At 42.6% G+C, this 21,076-nt stretch overlaps 1 protein-coding gene across 10 annotated transcripts in view; it reads right to left on the bottom strand.

The window, feature by feature from the left end:
- The window catches only part of CSNK1G1 (casein kinase 1 gamma 1), a 159,037-nt gene that overhangs the window by 107,060 nt on the left and 30,901 nt on the right, over positions 1-21,076 (bottom strand). Inside the window, exon 1 of one of the 10 annotated variants that reach the window (XM_036304345.1) lies at positions 919-1,017. The exons of the other annotated variants lie outside the window; for them this stretch is intronic. The gene's annotated coding sequence lies outside the window, so the exon portion shown is untranslated. Of the gene's footprint in view, positions 1-918; positions 1,018-21,076 lie in introns of those variants that run through there. 10 annotated transcript variants of the gene reach the window in all.

Below are 21,076 nucleotides of genomic sequence, written 5' to 3' on the forward strand. Positions count from 1 at the left end.
TAGATGGGAGTTACACATATGTTGACATATATGTGATTTGATATGCTACTTTGTTGTATTGACAACAAGCTTCAAAACTTCATATGTCAAGTTTTCTGAAGGTGTTAACATCATAGATATTTTTACACTTAAAAATGTCGAATTTTGTGCCAAAAAAAGAGCATTTGCAGAAGTTCTAATTCATTATTTTGAAGAAAAGTGCTGCTGAATAATTTGGAAGCTTATGGTGAACATGCTCCATCTCAAGATACTTGTGAACACTGGTTTAAACGCTTTAAAAGTGATGATTTCGATGTGAAAGACAAAGAACATCCAGGTCAACCAAAAAAGTTTGAAGACCAACAATTACAAGCATTATTGGATGAAGATGCATGTCAAACTCAAAAACAACTTACAGAAAGATTAAATGTTGTTCAGCAAACAATTTCCGATCCTTTACAAGCAATGGGAAAGATTTTAAAGGAAGGAAAATGGGTGCCACATCAACTGAACGAAAGATGAATGGAAAACCAAAAAGTCATCAGTAAATTGTTGCTTCAACAGCACGACAGAAAGTCTTTTTCGCATTGAATTGTGTGACTGGCGATGAAAAGTGGATTTATTTTGAGAATCCCAAATACACAAAATCATGGGTTGATCCAGGTCAACCATCAACATCGACTGCAAGGCCAAATGCTCTGCACTTGGTGGGATCAGGAAGGTGTGGTGTATTATGAGCTTCTAAAACCAGGTGAAACCATTAATACTGATCGCTACCGACAACAAATAATCAATTTGAACCACGATTTAATCATGAAACGACCAGAATGTGCCAGAAAACACGACAAAGTAATTTTGCCTCATGATGACACACCATCACACACTTCAAAACCAGTTAAAGACACGTTAAAAGATCTTGCCTGGGAAGTATTAACCCACCGGCTGTATTCACCAGACCTTGCTCCTGCAGATTACCACTTGTTACGATATATGGCACACGCACTTTCTCAGCAGCACTTCAAAACGTACTAAGAAGTAGAAAATTGGGTCTGTGAATGGTTTGCCTTAAAACAAGAAAAGTTCTATTGGGATGGTACCCATAAATTACCTGAAAGATGGGGGAAATGTGTAGCTAGCGATGGACATTACTTTGAGTAAAGCACTTTTGATGTTTCTCTTGAAATTATCGTGTTTTCTTTTATTACAAAATCCTAATTATTAACCAATACACCTAGTTTAAACTCTTTAGCTTATCATTTGAGCCCCTTCAATATCAACTCCTGACTTAAATCCAGGTTTTAAAAAGCTAGTACAAGGAATAATCCATTCTTAGTCCTTATACCTAGAATGGCCTCTTAACACTTGTCTTTTTAGGCCTGACTCATATCCTACATCCTTTGTGAAAGCTTTAATGACCAATTCATTATTAACACTTGGAGTACCACTATCTATACCACTCATTTGCCACCTACCATATACCAGATTATATTGGTATGTACTCTAATAGTCAGTTTGATATTAAGCCTTTGAAGTTAAATATCCTGTCATATCTCCTTAAGTTTCTTGCATATAATTGGTACCAAATAATTATGATACTCTTGCTTAACAGAAAAAAGACTCCCAGTGACATAACCAAATATTTTATACCAAATAATAAAAATAAAGAGAACCCTAATTTACCTTAAGAACTCCTAGAGGAGAAACCAAGATGGTGGCATAGGTAAACACCGGAAATTGCTGCCTCGCGCAACCACTTCAAAACTACAACTAAAAGACAAAACGGACATCATCCAGAACCAAAGAAAGGCTGGCTGAGTGAAATTCTACAACTAGAAGGAAAGAGAAAAGCACACTGAGACTCAGAGGAGGTGCGGAAGTAAAGTGCAGAGGTATGGAGGCGCCCACAGAAAGGGCTGGCAACTGAGGACACTGCTGTCTTTTCCAAACTGGAGGGAGACACAAGTTCCCAACTGCTCTGAACTCCAGTTCCGGGCAAGTCTCTGGGGACCCAGACTCATACTGGGAGAAACTGGACTGTCTGGCATTGGTCGGAACTCGAGGGAGGCTTTCTCTCAGAGGTGCTTGCAGTGATTACCGGGACACTGAGACACAGGGCCTCATAGGGCAGAACTGAGGATCAGCCATAGCTGCTTGCTCCGTCCTGTTGATTCCCTGAGACCTCGCCCCACCCAACCTGTGCACAGAGGCTTTTGCATATGAATGGCCTGGCCCTTTGGAATCTAAAATTACCTAACAAACTGCAGCTGGGTCAGAGAGTCCCAGAAGATCCAAAAGAAGGCCCAAGGCCCCACAACAGCTTGTACTGCTTCACAGCTGGGCCTCATCTGGGCACCTTCAAATCCCAAACAAAGAAGAGAAATCTGCATATCTCTCCATAGCTCCTGCATGGTAGCCTCAGGCAGAGGCTAAATTAGCACCTCCTTAGAGATCCAAGAGCCAATGTACCCAGTGGTCAGAGTGGGACCATCCAGATTACAACTCCTCAGATCCATAAGGGACATACTCAGGGGGCAGACTCAGTGAGCACCAAAGCCCCACTGAAGCAAGTCTTGCCCCAGAAGGGTGTCTCCAGCACAGAAGTTCTCCCACTGTAGACACAGCTGATTCTCACAGCCAATTGGCCTGGAGGTCAATTCCTCCCAGTGATACCTACAACAATCAAGGCATAACTACAACAAGATTGTGCACAAAGTCCACAAAGGGGTGCACCAAGAGTGTCCACCTCAGGTAATTGGGGAGGCTGAGCCACTGGGCCCTGTAGGACACCTAGCACAGAAAGCCACTCTATCAACACAGGGAAGCATAAAAAATGCGGAGACAAAGAAACAGGTCACAAATGACAGAAATGGAGGAAAGCAAATGACTGGATATAGAGTTCAAAACCAAACTAATAAGGTTTTTCAAGAATTTTCTAGAAACCACCGATAAATTTAGTGACACACTCAAGAAATCTAGTGAGACCCTCGAGGATATGAACAAGGACCAACTAGAAATTAAGCATACACTGACTGAAATAAAGAACAATATACAGAGATCCAACAGCAGACTAGAGGATCGCACGAATCAAGTCAAAGATTTGAAATATGAAGAAGTTAAAAAACATCCAACCGGAAAAGCAAAAAGCAAAAAGAATCCAAAAATATGAAAATAGTGTAAGGAGCCTCTGGGACAACTTCAAGCGTAACAACATCCGAATTATGGGGGTGCCAGAAGAAGAGAGAGAGCAAGATATTGAAAACCTATTTGAAGAAATAATGACAGAAAACTTCCCCTACCTGCTGAAAGAAATAGACTTACAAGTCCAGGAAGCGCAGAGAACCCCAAACAAAAGGAATCCAAAGAGGACCACACCAAGACACATCATAATTCAAATGCCAAGAGCAAAAGACAAAGAGAGAATCTTAAAAGAAGCAAGAGAAAAAGTCAGTTACCTACAAGGGAGTACCCATACGACTATCAGCTGATTTGTCAACAGAAACTATGAAGGCCAGAAGGGAGTGGCAAGAAATATTCAAAGTAATGAATAGCAAGAACCTACAACCAAGATTACTTTACCTAGCAAAGCTATCATTCAGAATAAAAGGTCAGATAAAGAGCTTCACAGATAAGAAAAAGCTAAAGGAGTTCATCTCCACCAAACCAGTTTTATATGAAATGCTGAAAAGTACCCTTTAAGAAGAGGAACAAGAAGAAAAAAGTAAAGATACAAATTATGAACAACAAATACACATGTATCAACAAGTGAATCCAAAAATCAAGTGAATAAATAATCTGATGAACAGAATAAACTGGTGAATATAATAGAATCAGGGGCATAGAAAAGGAGTGGACTGACTATTCTCGGGGGCGGGGGGAGGGGTGTGGGGGCTGCGGGAAGAGATTGGACAAAAATCGTACACCTATGGATGAGGACAATGGGCAGGTGTAAGGGCAGAGGGTGGGGTGGGAACCTGGTGGAGGGGAGCTATGGGGGGAAAAAAGAACAACTGTAATAATCTGAAAAATAAAGAATTAAAAAAAAAAAGCCACCTCTGTCACCATCTTGAATTGGAACCAAACCAAGGCTATTTGATAATTTTCATTCCTTTAGTATATCACAATCCACATCTCCCACTTATAAAAATATTCTATTGCCATTTAAAAATAATACTCTCAGTAAATTATTTTGTGAACATTGACAAACTGATTATAAAGTTTACATGGAAAGGCCAAAGACGCAGAATGGCCAACATACTACTGAAAGAGAAAAACCAAGTTGGACGACTGACACTACTAAACTTGAAGACTTACTATGAAGCTACAGTAACCAACACAGTGTGGTACTGGCAAAATGAAGAGACAAGTAGATCAATGGAACAGAAGAGAAAGCCAAGAAGTAGACCCACACAAACTAATCTTTGACAATATAGCAAAGGCAATTCAGTGGAGGATTGTGTTTTGACAAACCGTGTTGGGACACATAAACACCATGTGCAAAAAAGTGAATTAGACACAAACTATACACCTGTCACAAAAATGAACTCAAAATGAATCATAGGCATAAATTTAAAACAGAAAACTGCAAAAGTACTAGAAGATACAATAGGAGAAAATCTAAGTGACTTTGGGTTTAGTGATGATTTCTCAGATACAGCACCAAAAGTATTATCTATGCAAGAAAAAATTTGTAAGTCAGACTTAATTAAAATTATTTACTTCTGCTCTGTAAAAGACAGTTAAAAGAATAAAAATAGAGCTATAGACTGAGAAAAATATTCACAAACCACATATCTGAAAAAGAACTATATCTTCAAAATATTAAAAAAACACACCTCTTAAAACTGAACAAGAAAACAACCAACCAATTAGAAATGGCTCAGTTGGTTGGAGCATCATCCCATACACCAAACAGACTGTGGGTTCAATTCCTAGTCAGGAGACATACCTAGGTTGCAGGTTCAATCCCTAGTTAGAGTACGTACCCAGAGACAACCGATTGATGTTCCTCTTTCACATCAATGTTTCTCTATTTCTCTTTCTCTCTTCCTCTTTCTCTCTCTCTCTCTCTCTCTCTCTCTCTCTCTCAAGAATAAAAAATAAAAAAAATCCTTGGGTAAGGTTAATATTAAACAAAAAAAAAGGGCCATGATCTTAACAGATATGCACCAAAGATATACAGATGGCAAATAAACACATGTAAAGATGCCAAACATCATATGCCAACAGGGAATTGCATATCATTTTAATGGCATATCATTTTAATTTGCAATTAAATAAAAATCCCAAACACTGATATCTAATACTAGTGAGGATGTAAAGCAACAGAAATTCCCATTCGATGCTGGTTGGAATGCAAAATGGTACTGCCTCATTAGACAGTTACTTACAATATTAAACACACTCTTACCAACATTTTGACAGTTACTTACAATATTAAACACACTCTTACCATATAATCAGCAATCCTTGCTATTTATTCAAATGAATTAACAAGTCCATACATAAACCTTCAAGTGAATAATTAGAGCAGCTTCATTTAAAATTGCCCCAAACTGGAAACAACCAAGATGTCTTTCAATGGTGAATGGATAAATAAATTTTGGTATAGCCACAAAATGAAATATTACTCAGCGATAAAAAGAAATTAGGTATCAACCCACAAAAAGATATAGAGGAACCTTAAATGTATACTGCTAAGTAAAGGAAGCCAGTCTGAAAAGGTTATATATTGTTTAATGATTCCAACTATATGACACTCTGGAAAACAAAAACTATGCAGATTAATGGTTGCTAGAGATTCAGGTAGGAGGAGGGATAAATAGGTGAAGCACAGGTGATTTTAGGGCAGTGAAACTATTCTGTAGGATACTGTAATAGTATATATTAGAGGCCTGATGCACAAAATTTGTGCAATAGCAGGCCTTTACAGTCCTGGCATTGTCCAGAAGGTCATCCAGACATGCGTTCCGCTGTTCAGCCATTCATTCAGTTTGCATATTACACTTTTATTATTATAGATATATACTAGTATGTGTGTGTGTGTGTGTATACACACACCATACACCAAATAGGCTGTGGGTTCGATTCCTAGTCAGGAGACATACCTAGGTTGCAGGTTCAATCCCTAGTTAGAGTACGTACCCAGAGACAACCGATCGATGTTCCTCTTTCACATCAATGTTTCTCTGTTTCTCTTTCTCTCTTCCTCTTACTCTCTCTCTCTCTCTCTCTCTCTCTCTCTCTCTCAAAAATAAAAAATAAAAAAAAATCCTTGGGTAAGGTAAATATTAAACAAAAAAACAAAGGGCCATGATCTACACACACACACACACACACACACACACACACACACACACACACACACGTCCTATATAATAAAGAGGTAATATGCAAATTGACTGCCACGCCCTTGCACAAGCTGGTTGGCAGGGGAGGGCAGTTGGGGGTGACCAGGCCTCCAGGGGATGGCAGTTAAGGGCAACCAGGCCGGCATGGGAAGGAGTTAGGGGCAACCGGGCTGGTAAGGAAGGGCAGTTGGGAGTGACCGGGCCAGCAGGGGAGGGCAGTTGGGGGTGATCGGTTCGGCAGGGAGCAGTTAGGTATGGATCAGGCTGGTAGTGGAGTGGTTAGGGGGTGATGAGGCTGGCAGGCAGAAGCGGTTAGGGGCAATCAGGCAGGCAGGCAGGCGAGTGTTTGGGAGCCAGCAGTCCCACATTGTAAGAGGGATGTCCCAGATTGGAGAGGGTTCAGGCTGGGCAGAGGGACCACCCCTCCCCCCTCAGTGCACGAATTTTGTGTACCGGGCCTCTAGTATATATATATATAGTTATGTGCTTGTCAAAACCCATATAATAATATTGCACAAGAAGTGAACCCTCATGTAAACAATTACTTATGTAATATTAATGTAAAAATAATATATCATTGTTGACTAATCAACTGTAACAAATGTATCATACGAATGCAAGGGGGAAATATTTATTACTAGGGGAAAATGGGAATGTGTATAAAGAAGTATATAGGAGGAAAAACTAAGATGGTGGCATAGGGAAACACCAAAATTGCTGCCTCCTACAACAACTTCAAAACACAATAAAAAGACAAAACGGACATCATCCAGAACTTACAGGAAGGCTGGCGGAGTAGAAATTCTACAACTAGAAGGAAAGAGGAAAGCACATTGAGGGTCAGGAGCTGCGGAAGTAAAGTGCAAAGGTACGGAGGCTCACGCGCGGAAAGGGGCCGGTACCTGAGGAAGCGGCTGTCTTTTTGAATCGGGGAGGGAGTCACAAGCTCCCGACTGCTCTGAACTCCGGTTCCGGGAAGTCTCTAGGGACCCAAGACTCATACGGGGAGAAACTGGACTGTCTGGAAGCGGAAAGAACTAGGAACTCAAGGGCAGCTTTCCCTCAGAGGTGCTTGCAGCAATTAAATTATCAGGACACTGAGACGCACGCGGCCCCTTAGGGCAGGGCTGAGAATCCGCCATAGTTCCTTGCTCCGCCCTTTGATTCCCTGAGACCCTGCCCCACCCAGGCTGCGGCAGAGGCTTTTGCATATGAATGCCCTGGCCCTTTGCAACCTGAAAATTACCTAACAAACTGCAGCTGGGCCACAGACCCAGAACTTCCAAGAGAAGGCCCAAGGCCCCACAGCAGCTTGCATTGCTTCACAGCTGGGCCTCATCAGGGCACCTCCAAACTCCAAAAAAGGAAGGGGAATCTGCAGTTCTCTTCATAGCTCCTGCTGGGTAACCTCCAAGAGCCAGTGTACCCAGTGGTCAGAGGGGGACCATCCAGATTACAACTCCTCAGATCCATAAGGGACACACCCAGGGGGCAGACTCAGTGAGCACCAAAGCCCCACTGAAGCAAGTCTTGCCCCAGAAGGGTGTCTTCAGCACAGAAGTTCTCCCACTGCAGACACAGCCGATTCTCACTGCCAATTGGCCTGGAGGTCAATTCCTCCCAGTAATCCTACAACAATCAAGGCATAACTACAACAAGACTGTGCACAAAGCCCACAAGGGGGTGCACCAAGAGTGTCCACCTCAGGTAACGGGGGAGGCTGAGCCACTGGGCCCTACAGGACACCTAGCACACAAAACCACTCTACCAACACAGGGAAGCATAAAAAATGCGGAGACAAAGAAACAGGTCACAAATGACAGAAATGGAGGAAAGCAAACGACTGGATATAGAGTTCAAAACCACGTTTATAAGGTTTTTCAAGAATTTTATGGAAACCGCCAATAAATTTAGTGACACACTCAAGAAATCTAGTGAGACCCTCAAGGATATGAAAAAGGACCAACTTGAAATTAAGTATACACTGACTGAAATAAAGAATAATATACAGAGATCCAAGAGCAGACAAGAGGATCCCAAGGATCAAGTCAAAGATTTGAAATACAAAGAAACAAAAAATACCCAACCGAAAAAGAAAAAAGAAAAAAGATTCCAAAAATATGAAGATAGTGTAAGGAGCCTCTGGGACAACTTCAAGCGTACCAACATCAGAATTATAGAGATACCAGAAGAAGAGAGAGGGCAAGATATTGAAAATCTATTTGAAGAAATAATGACAGAAAACTTTCCTACCTGCTGAAAGAAACAGACTTACAAGTCCAGGAAGCGCAGAGAACCCCAAACAAAAGGAATCCAAAGAGGACTACACCAAGACACACCATAATTCAAATGCCAAGAGCAAAAGACAAAGAGAGAATCTTAAAAGCAGCAAGAGAAAGACAGTCAGTTACCTACAAGGGAGTACCCATACGACTGTCAGCTGATTTCTCAACAGAAACCATGCAGGCCAGAAGAGAGTGGCAAGAAATATTCAAAGTGATGAATAGCAAGAACCTACAACCAAGATTACTTTATCCAGCAAAGCTATCATTCAGAATAAAAGGTCAGATAAAGAGCTTCACGGATAAGAAAAAGCTAAAGGAGTTCATCACCACCAAACCAGCATTATATGAAATGCTGAAAGGTATTCTTTAAGAAGAGGAAGAAGGAAAAGGAACTCTTACCATTTGCCACAGCATGGATGGAACTGGAGAGCGGATAAATACCACATGATCTCACTCATTTGTGGAATATAATGAACAACATAAACTGATGAACAAGGACTGATCCAGAGACGGAGAGGCATTGATTGGACTGTCGGGCCTTGGAGGGAAGGTAGAGGAGGGTGGGGGCAAGGGGGAAAGGTCAACCAAAGGACTTATATGAAGCATATAGGCCTAACCAATGGACACGGACAATGGGGGGGCGGGGGGGAGGTGAGGGCATGAGCGGGGGGGGGGGGGTAGGGGGTAACGTGGGGATAAGGACTCATATGTCATATCTTAATCAATAAAAAAATATATTTAAAAAATTTTTTAAAAAAAGAAGTATATAGGAACCCTCTACACTCGCTGCTCAATTTTTCTGTAAACCTAAAACTTAAAACTTTTCCTGGTACATTTACACCATGGAATACTATGCAGCTGTAGAAAAGAAGAATCTCTAACACTTGAGACAGCATGGGGGGACCTGGAGAGTATTTTTTTTTAAATATATTTTACTGGTTTTTTACAGAGAAGAAGGGAGAGGGACAGAGAGTAAGAAACATTGATGAGAGAGAAACATCAATCAGCCACCTCCTGCACACCTCCCACTGGGGATGTGCCCGCTACTAAGGTACATGCCCTTGGCCAGAATCGAACCTGGGACCCTTGAGTCCGCAAGCCGATGCTCATTCCACTGAGCCAAACTGGCTAGGGCCTGGAGGGTATTTTTTAATTAATTTTTATTTTATTATTATTAGAGGCCCAGTGCATGAAATTCATGCACCGGTAGGGTTCCTAGAGGTTGCTGGCTGCCCACCGGGGCCTCCCTTCCCCAGCTGTTGGCTGGGGCCTTCCTTCATTCAGCGCCGCCCCCTGGTGGTCAGTGCCCATCATAGCAAGCAATCAAACTCCTGGTGGGTTGAACTCCCGAGGGGACATTTTGCATATTAGGCATATATATATATATATATATATATATATATATATATATATATATATGTATGTATATATTTTTAAATCTTCACTTGAGGATATTTTTCCATTGATTTTTAGAGAGAGTGGGAGGGAGGGGGAGAGACACAGAGAAACACTGCCTCTCTCAGGTGCCCCCACCAGGGCTGGGGATTGAGCCTGTTACTGAGGTACGAGCCCTTGACCAGAATCTAAATTGAGACCCTTCACTCTGAGGGCGAACATTCTATTCACTGAGCCAAACCAGGTAGGGCATACCTATTTTTAACTGATCATAAATGCAGTATTATGTTACACCAAAGTTTCTGAAATTACACCTTCCTTGTACTTTTCATTTCCTTATTCTTCTCCTCCTTCACCCCTTCACTGTTCCTTTCTAAGGAATGTCCTTTTATCAAATAACTATAAAGAAGTACAGCTGACCCTTTGAACAAAATGGGTTTGAACTGCATGGGTCCACTTGCATGTAAATTTTTTTTTCAATAAATATTGTAAATAGATTTTTCTTCCTTATGTTAACTAGAGACCCAGTGCATGAAATTCGTGCACGACCGGGGTGGGGGGTGGTTCCCTTCAGCCCGGCCTGCGCCCTCTCCAATCTGGGACCCCTTGGGGGATGTGGGATTGGGCATAAAGGGTTCAGGCATAAACCGGCAGAGATATCCCTCTCACAATCCAGGACCACTGGCTCCTAACCACTCACCTGCCTGCCTGCCTGCCTGATCGCCCCTAACCTCTCTGCCCACCTGCCTGATCACCCCTAACTGCCTCTGCCTCCCTGCTGGCAATATTGCCCCTACCATACCCTCTTGCTGGCTTGGTCGCCCCTATCTTGCCCCACTGCCGGCCTGATCACCCCTACCTTGGCCCCCTGCCAGCCTGATTGCCCCTAACGACCTCTGCCTTGGCCCCCAGCCTAAGCCGCAGTCTGGCCTCCCTCTACAAGGGGCGACTTGACCGTTCAGGGGAAGGCGCCGCCCCCATCACCCCACTGCTGCTTCTGCCACTGGTGGCCACCATGGCTGCCTGAGCCTTGGGACTCGCTGCATGAGCCTCGGGCCTCGCAGCTGGACACAGCTGCCTGAGCCTCGGGCTGGCCCTCACAGCGGCAGCCGCCATCCGTGGCTTTGTCCAGAAGGACATCTGGATGGTCGTCCGGAAGACATCCACCCTAATTAGCATTTTACCCTTTTATTAGTAGAGATATTTTCTTTACTCTGGCTTACTTTATTATAACACATATAACATACATATGTGTTAATTATTTATATTATCGTTAAGGTCAGCAGTAGGCTATTAGTTAACATTTAGGGGGAATCAAAATTACATGTGGATTTTCAACACTCAGGGTGGGTGGTGGAGAGGGTGTCAGTACCCCCAATCCCCCGCACTGTTTCAAGAGTCAACTATTACTTTCCAGTCTTTGCCACACATTTCTAAAATCTTTAATAAAAATTTCCCAATATCGCCCTAGCCAGTTTGGCTCAGTGGAGTGTTGGCCTGCAGACTGAAGGGTCCTGGGTTCAATTCTGGTCAGGGCACATGCCCAGGTTGTGGGCTCGATCCCCAATAGGTGATGTGCAGGAAGCAGCCAATTAATGATTCTCTCTCATCACTGATATTTCTATCTCTCTCTCTCCCTCTCCCTTCCTCTCTGAAATCAATTAAAAAATATGCATTTTAAAAATTTCCCAATATCCCACCCTGACTGGTATGGCTCAGTTGGTAGGGCACTGTCCCATGCATTAAAGGGTTGCCAGTTCAATTCCTGGTAAGGGCACATGCCCAGGTTTTGGGCTTGATCACCAGTGGTGGGAGTACAAGAGGCAGCCGATCAATGTTCCACTCTCACATCGATATTTCTCTTTCTCTCTCCCTCTTCTGTCTCAAAAAAAAAAAAAAAAAAATCAGTAAAATTTAAAAAAATTTTCCCAATACCCCTAATTTTTAAACTATGGCTCTATCTATCTATCTACCTATCTATGTAAAAGTCTAAGCGACTATTATGACCAAACAACCGAAACAACCCGTTGACCAGTCGCTATGGCGCGCACTGACCACCAAGGGACAGACGCTCAACACAAGAGCTGCCCCCTAGTGGTCAGTGCACTCCCACAGCATCCACCCCCCGCCAATAGTCCCTAATTGGGGGGGCTGGCTGGCCAACTCCTGGCCACACCCCCATAGGCCTCGATTGCCAGCCAGGCTGAGAGACTCCATGAATTCGTGCACCGGGCCTCTAGTAGTATATATCTATCATATTATTACCAAATAATAACAATCAACCATATTTATAGACAAACACAACAGCAATTAAAAATGAAAATAAACAAATCAACAAATGACAAGTGCCAGAGAGGACGTGGAAAAAAGGGAACCCTCATACACTGCTCATGGGTGCAATCTTTCTGGACGACAGTATGTAGTTTCCTCAAAAAATTAAAAAATGGAACTCCCATTTGACCCAGTAATCCCACTTCTAGGAATATATCCAAAGAAATCAGAAACACCATCAGAAAGGATATATGCACCCCTATGTTCATAGCAGTACAATTTACAATAGCTACTAGTAAGATTTGGAAACAGCCTAAGTGCCCATCAGCAGATAACTGGATTAAAAACTGTGGTGAGTCTACACAATGGAATATTACATTGCTGTAAAAAAGAAAGAACTCTTACCATTTACAATAGCATAGATGGATCTGGAGAGCATTATGCTATGAGAAATAAGTCAGTCAGAGAAAGTTAAATATTACATGATTTCACTCATTTGTAGAATATAAGGAACAACATAAACTGATGAACAAAAAGAGATCGAGAGATATAGACTCATCGAACAGACTGTCAAACCTCAGTGGGAAAGCAGGGGAGGGTGGTCAAGGGAGGGGGGTATTGTGGGATAAGAGATCAACCAAATAAGTTGTATGCATATAAACATAACCAATGGACACAGACAATAGGGGGGATAAAGGCTGGGGCTAAGGGGTGGGAGCAGACTGGTAGAGGACAATGGGGGGAAAGGGAGACATTTGTAATATTTTCAAAAATAAAGAATTTAAAAAAAGAAGAAGAATGAAAAATAGCCCAGCCGGCATGACTCAGTGGTTGAGCCTTGACCTATGAACCAGGAGGTCATGGTTTGATTCCAAATCAGGGCACATGCCTGAGTTGTGGGCTTGATCCCCAGTGGGGGATGTGCAGGAGGCAGCCCATCGATGATTCTCTCTCATCGTTGATGTTTCTAATCTCTCTCTTCCTCTCCCTTCCTCTCTGAAATCAATAAAAATGTGTTTAAAGAAAAGAATGAAAAACTCATTTTCTTTTCATTATTTTTATTACATTACTTATGCAATAAAATGAACTCAACCACCATTTAAAACTGGCTAGCTTCCCTTCTCCATCTTGGTTGAAAAATTATTCATAGAAATATGCTTCTTAAACTCAACTCTATTGGCCACTCTCTCATGTAATTGTTTCAGGATATTGGTAAATTTCTATGGTTCACCAAACTTAACAGTCACTGTAAAGTCTATCATGTTCCAGGTTTCCCCCCCCCCCCCCCCCATGGATTTTTAGATAGAGTGGAAGGGAAGGAGGAAGAGGGAGGGAGGGAGTGAAAGAAAGAGGAGGGAGGGAGGGAGAGAGGGAGAGAAATATTGATGTGAAAGATACATGGATTGGTTGCCTCCTGCCCACACTGTGGTGGACTGAGCAAGCAGCCAAGGTAGATGCCTGTGATTGAGCCTTGAGTCCTCGGGCCCCCGCTCTAACTACAGAGCAAAACCAGCCAGGGCTATCATGCTGCACTTGTCTTTTTAATATCTTTTTACTAGAGGCCTGGTGGGGTCACACAGCCTGGCCTGTGCCCTTTCACAGTCCAGGACCCATCCGGGACCCCTTGGGGGATGTTGGACTGCCAGTTTCGGCCTGATCCCCGCAGGCCTGGCTGGTTTATAGTAGTGCACAAAGCAGCAGGTGGCTGGGGAGAAGCCTGAGCCCGGGCTGGGCACCATGCCACTCCCACTCATCCTGGCCCCGCTGCACCTGTCACCGTCACCGCCGCTGCAGAGGCGGGAGAGGCTCGTGCCATTGCAGCTGCACTCGGCAGCTATGACCCCGGCATCTGGCGTCTGTCGGTCAGCTGAGCAGTGTTCCCGCTGTGGGAGCGCACTGACCACCAGGGGGCAGCTCCTATGTTGAGCGTTTGCCCCCTGGTGGTGAGTGTGCATCATAGCGACCACTCAAACAGTTGACTGGTCGCTTAGGGTTTTATATATAGACTGATTTCAGAGAGGAAGCGATAGGAAGAGAGAGACAGAACCATCGATGATGAGAGAGAATCAATGATCAGCTGCTTCCTGCATGCCCCCTACTGTGGATCAAGCCCACAACCTGGGCATGTATCCTGGCTGGGAATCAAACTGTGACCTCCTGGTTCATAAGTCGACGCTTAACCACGGAGGCACACTGGCATGGCCATGCTGCGGTTTTTATCTCAAAACTATATAAAGACATCCCACTCTTTATATCAGTCACAAGTGCATCTATATATACAAAAGCCAAGCGACTGGAACCAGAATGACCAGAATGACCAGTTGCTGTGAGGCGCACTGCAGCTGGCCAACTGACCCAATGTGGGGTGGTGCCAGCAGGCCAACCTCCTGTGGCCTCTTCCTTTGGCCGGCCTGCCCCCCAATCGCCCCCCCCTCCGATAGGGGGTGGGGTCGGCTGGCCAACCTCCCATGTCCCCTCCCCCCCCCGCCAATCACCTGATCAGGGAGGGCTGGCCGGACTCCACTCATGCACAATTTGTGCACCGGGCCTCTAGTCCTATCTAATAAAAGACAAAAAGGGTAATTGACCGTACCTTCGCTATGCTTCCCACTGGCTAATCAGAGCGATATGCAAATTAACTGCCAAGAAAGATGGCGGTTAACCGCCAACAAAGATGGCAGTTAATTTGTATACATAGGCGCAATGATGGGAGGTGAAAGGGGAAGGACGGAAGAATGGTGATCGGAAACCCAGGCAGCAGGCAAGAGCCCTGGATCGAAGAACCAGGGTCGCCTTTGCCCACCCCCCAGCCGGTGATCGCGATTGGAGGTGCCGTCTTGCCTGCGGCCCCGTGATCTGCCATCGGGATCGGAGAGCCAGGGTGCAGGCAAGGTGGCACCCGGGCACCCCAGCACCTGACATGCAAAGGTTGGGGATAAAATGACTTTTCCCAACTACATCTGCAAATATCCTGGGGGAAGGCATCACTGAAGAGTTCACAACAACTCTCTTACTTGGCAAGGAAGAAAAAAGTTGGCAACAGAAACAATCCCTTACATCAAAGTTAAGGTCCCTCTGAGTAAAAAAGAATATTTCCAACGTAAAGGAGGGAGCAGGCAAAAATAATAGGTTCTCATGACTTCCACTGAAGTTTGAGTATATGACAGTGTCAAAACGAACATACAAATTAAAACAGACAGTGGACATTCAAAAGACCCGAATCAACTGTCACTGTTTGTCCCAATAGCAGCAATGCTTATGTGATAATATAGTTTAACAAACATACAAAACAAGTCACATGATATGAGAGGTTCGGCTTCTAAAGTAAAACTGAATATGTTCTTTAAAAATTCTCATGTCCTCCCCTCTGACTATAATTCTTAATTTTCCAATCAGAAAATTACCCCAGGTGATCCAGTAACATGTAGAACTCCAGTAACCTAACTTATTTAAAAAAACAAACATCCCAACCATTTTTAAAATATTTAAATTGATATTTTAGGGTTAAAATTATAGAAGATATTTAGATCCAAATATATTTTCTGAATAGAAAATATTTCAGTTTTTTATTTAAACAAAATAAACATATAAAATATATGTGACACATTTTCCCAAGGAACTCTGAATTAGTACCTTTCCCTCTAACTTTCTTCAAATTAAGAGAATCTATGGAGTTCCCTATACTGCACAAGTTTTAATGAAAGAAAATAAGACTTTCTAAGAGCATCAAATACATGTTTTCTTATTTACAAACATATGTATTCTTCTCTCTCTCTTTCTCTCTTTAAAATATATTCTTACTGATTCAGAGAGGAAGGGAGAGGGAGAGAGAGAGAAAAACATCAATGATGAGAGAGAATCATTGATTGGCTGCCTCCTACACGCCCCATACTGGGGATCAAGCCCACAACCCGGGCATGTGGCCTGACCTGGAATCAAACTGTGACTTCCTGGTTCATAGGTCGATGCTAAACCACTGAGTCACACCGGCCGGGCTCAATTCTTATTTATAAATTCATTCCAAGGACATATACAGCTTGAAAAGCTTTGGAAGTAGTTTCAAAAAAACTAGCTTTTAAGTAATAAGAAAACAGTTATAGAAGAAAGTTTAAATTAAAAGAAAAAAATTGTTTTAATTTATTCAAGAGTAGGAACATCCTCCATGAAAATGTGTACCTTGACTGTGGATGGCTGGATGGCCTTATCACACCTTAGGAATTAAAATGCTTTTTACAATGAAAAAAAGAGAGTTTCATCTCATTTCTCTCCCAGGGTAGATGTCTGTCAATAGAAGGTGGACATCAATAAAAGGAGGGGCTTGCACAATCAAACCAGAAAGTCAGCAATCTATGAATAATCCAGAGCCGAGTATTTATCTCCTCTGCCACACACCCTCCCTCCCAGCCAGTGAGCAGGATAATTACTCTCAAGTCAAGCTAAGTGCCCCCCAGTCACAGTGGCCCAATGCTGACATACAAAGCATACAAATAATTCTCACTCTGGCATAAAAGTGACAACCTTCTTGGAAGAAAAGCAGATACTGTAAATTTCTCAAAGTCTTCCTAAAACATTTTTTAAAGTAATTTTTACTTCTTTAGAAAAAAATGCATACATGGCAAACCATCTGTGATAAAAGGTCCATTCTATAAAATTTTACCTGGTCCTACTCATATCTGCAATCATAATCATATTTACAGACAAATATATCTATATATATAAAAGGCTAATACGCAAAGTGTCCCCTTGGGAGTTCAACCGGGAGTTTGATCACTCGCTATGACGTGCACTGACCACCAGGGGGTGTCACAGAACATGGCTGGTGATCAGTGGCAGCGGCAGGGTTTGAGGGAGTGAGGGCAGGAGGCGGCGGGGAGGTGGGAGGGAGTTGTGAGGTAGCAGTGCCTAGGCAGCAAGGGAAGGAGGAGGTGGGGAATCTGATGGGCCCTGATCATTGGCCAGGCCTCAGGACCCTACCCATGCACGAATTTCGTGCACTGGGCCTCTAGTCTATACTAATAAAAGAGTAATATGCTAATTAGACTGGGAGACCTTCCTGATGTTCTTTTGGACAAAGCCATGGTGGCGGGGCCGAGGTAGAGGCGGTTAGAAGCCAAGAGGGAGGGCAGTTGTGGGTGATCAGGCTGGTGGGGGGTGGGGCCATTGGGGGTAAGCAGAACAGCAGGGGGCCCAGTTGGGAGCAAGCAGGCCATCAGTGGGGGTCAGTTGGAGGTGATCAGGACAGCAGGGTGGCAGTTTGGAGTGAGCAGGCCAGCAGGGGGACAGTTGGAGATGAGCAGGCCAGTGGGGAGGGAAAGTAGGGGTGAGCAGGCCAGCAGTGGGGGCAGTTTGGGGTGATCAGGCTGGCGGGGGAGCATTTGGGGGCAAGCAGGCTGGCAGCAGGGGGGGGGCAGTTGGGGGCGAGCAGGCCAGCAGGCAGAGTGGTTAGAGGCAATCAGGCAGGCAGGCAGGCAGGTGAGCGGTTAGAGGCCAGCAGTCCTGGATTGCAAGAGGGATGTCCGACTGCTGGTTTAGGCCCAATCCCTGTAAACTGGCAGTAGGACATCCTTCGAGGGATCCCAAATTGGAGAGGGTGCAGGCCAGGCTGAGGAACACACCCTCCCCCGTGCATGAATTTCGTGTACCAGGCCACTAGTTTTATAATAAAAACCAATGCAGTTCCAACTTCACAATCTGCCAATAAAGGGAATCAGGCTGAAATCATTAATTGGTAAATTACTACTATTTCAATGCACCTCCTCTGTAAAGAAGAAAGTTAGGATTATTTCAGAGCTCAAGAGTGGGGAAAACACATGGACTCACAAAAGGTTCAATGGTAAAGTAATGGACAGAGAATCTAGGAAAACAGTAACCTTTGATTATGCCTCAATTTCTTTATTGGTAAAATCAGAATGACCACTAAGGAAAAATAACAAAATTGATTAAAGATATGGGGCAGCCCACTAAGAGTGTTCTTTCCCTTCATCCCTGTTCTTCCTATAAACCACTTTAAAGCAGTAGGAGGAACTATGTAGGTAAGGAAAATGAGTAGACAAAAGATAACCATACCTGTAGAGGGCCTTTTCCTCATATTCATATAACGGGCCAAGGAATTTCTACTGTTCTTGCACCTCCACAGCAAATAAGCAATCATGAGAACTTGAATTTGTATTGGTTTGACAGTTTATATTCTTACGATTGCAGACAGACCCAGAAATTTCTCCTTTCCTTCCTATTACTCCATATTGAATTCAAAAGAATCCATTAAGTCTCTAGGTCTATATGCATAGTAGTAGTCTCGTGGTTGGCAAATAGTCCCTCAATTGAAAACCCAGTGAAAACTCTAAAAAGATATTTGAAAGAAGTAGATGAGGAAATAACCTCCCATCATCTCAAAGGAAAAAAGAACTGTTAACTCTATTTAATAGCATTATACCAAAAGAAGAGACAAACATATTGGATTCACTTTGAAATAGTAAAAGCAATGAATAAGAAGAATGTTTCTTCTTCAAAGGCAAGAAAGGCACAAGGGAAAAAAAGAAACAATTGTAAGCCCACTACAAAGAAGCAAGCAAACAAAAAACCCACCCAGAAGTCCTTATTTTAGCATTGCTTTGTGAAGCATTAATTAAAACCAAACCTTCTCTAGGAGTTTGCTCAGAAGTAAAACATGTGCACACCCACAGGATTCCCATGAGCCAGAGCCAAATTCAATGATCAAGACAGTGTAGTGAAACACATTAATTTTGTACATTTGGCTGCATAAAAGTCCAGTGTCTAAAAAAATGCTTTATAATTCTGGAACAGAAAAATTCTGTTACTCAAAAGATAACTGGGTTTCACATGCCCCTTTCCCTTTTGCCCCACTTGTTAATAATCATAAATAATTTTATTTTATTTTTTAATAATATTTCTTTTTTAATGTTTCTTCCTTTTTATTTTTATTTTAATATATTTATTGATTTTTTACAGAGAGGAAGGGAGAGGAATAGAGAGTTAGAAACATCAATGAGAGAGAAACATCGATCAGCTGCCTCCTGCACACTCCATACTGGGGATGTGCCTGCAACCAAGGTACATGCTCTTGATCGGAATTGAACCTGGGACCCTTGAGTCCGCAGGCTGACACTCTATCCACTGAGCCAAACCAGTCAGAGCTCATAAATAATTTTAATCAGTGACATAAACTTTTTACTCTTAAAGTGAAATATGTGGTATTTACAAAATTTCTAGGGAAAATGTGACATTACAATAGAAAAATGAAAAACTTCCTTTTAATGAATATTCCAAGAATAGAATCATTAGCATATTAATCTTCAGATTAATCATTTTCTCTTCCCCAACTATCACTCATACCTACTTAACCATTCTACTCTTTTCGATAATTAGCCTTTACCTTGTCCCATCTCCTAATCTACTCATGCCTCTACTAAACCACAATTCTGTCTAACCAAATACTTCTAAAAAATGTACATTCGGGTAAATATGTCAAACTTGTACCTATGCATAGATATATCTTAATCATTAGGACATTGTTTCTTGAATAGATGAATTTATTAAATTGAAGTTTAAACTTTTAAACCCTAAAACTAAGTTTAAGATATACATACTTTTATACTTAAATAGAAGCCACTGTAAAAACAACTTAACCAGTCCTAGCTGGCTTGGCTCAGTGGGTAGAGTGTCGACCTGAGGACTGAAGGGTCATGGGTTTAATTCCAATCAAGGGCATATGCCTGGGTTGTGGGCTCGATCCCCAGTAGGGAGAGTGCAGGAGGCAGCCGATGAATGATTCTTATCATTGATGTTTCTATCTCTCTCTCCGTCTCCCTTCCTCTCTGAAATCAATAAAAATATATTGAAACAAATAAAAAACAAAAACTTAACCAATGGTCATAGCCAATTCAATAAGAAAAATGAGCTATAGATGAATGGATTAGAAAACTGTGGTACATCTACACAATGGAATACTATCCTGCTGTAAAAAAGAAGGAATTCTTAACATTTGCAACAGCATGGATGGACTTGGAGAGCATTATGCTAAGTGAAATAAGCCAGTCAATGAAAGAAAAATACCACATGATCTCACTCATTTATGGATAATTAAGACCAGGGGTCCTCAAACTACGGCCCGCGGGCCACATGCAAATACAAATATTGTATTTGTTCCGTTTTGTTTTTTTACTTCAAAATAAGATATGTGCAGTGTGCATAGGAATTTGTTCATAGTTTTTTTTTAAACTATAATCCGGCCCTCCAACGGTCTGAGAGACAGTGAACTGGCCCCCTGTTTAAAAAGTTTGAGGACCCCTGATTAAGACCATTATAAACTGATGAACAAAAATAGATACAGAGGCAGAGCAACATTGAACAGACTGTCAAACTACAGAGGGAAGGCCGGGGAGCGTTGGGGAGGCGGGTAAGAGATCAACCGAAGGACTTGTATGCATGCATATAAGCATAACCAATGGATGCAAGACACTGGGGGGTATGGGAGGCCAGGAGAAGGTCAAGGGGAGAAAAAAAAAAAAGGAGACATATATAATACTTTATATATGTAATACTTTAAGCAATAAAATTAAAAAAAAAAAAAAGAGAGACTCCCGAGAGTCACAGAGAGAAGGAGGCTGTGTATGAACCAGGATGTGGGCAAGGCAGAGAAATCTGCCACAGACTTGATCTTGGACTGCCAAGCTAATGGAAATGTGAGAAATAAATTTCCATTGTTTATAAGTCAAAAATAAATAAATAAATAAATTATTTTTAAAAATGAGCTATAAGTATTGAAAAGAAAGAGACAAT

The sequence above is a fragment of the Myotis myotis genome, unplaced genomic scaffold (assembly GCF_014108235.1).
Source record: "Myotis myotis isolate mMyoMyo1 unplaced genomic scaffold, mMyoMyo1.p scaffold_m19_p_1, whole genome shotgun sequence".
Classification (NCBI taxonomy): Eukaryota; Metazoa; Chordata; class Mammalia; order Chiroptera; family Vespertilionidae; genus Myotis; species Myotis myotis.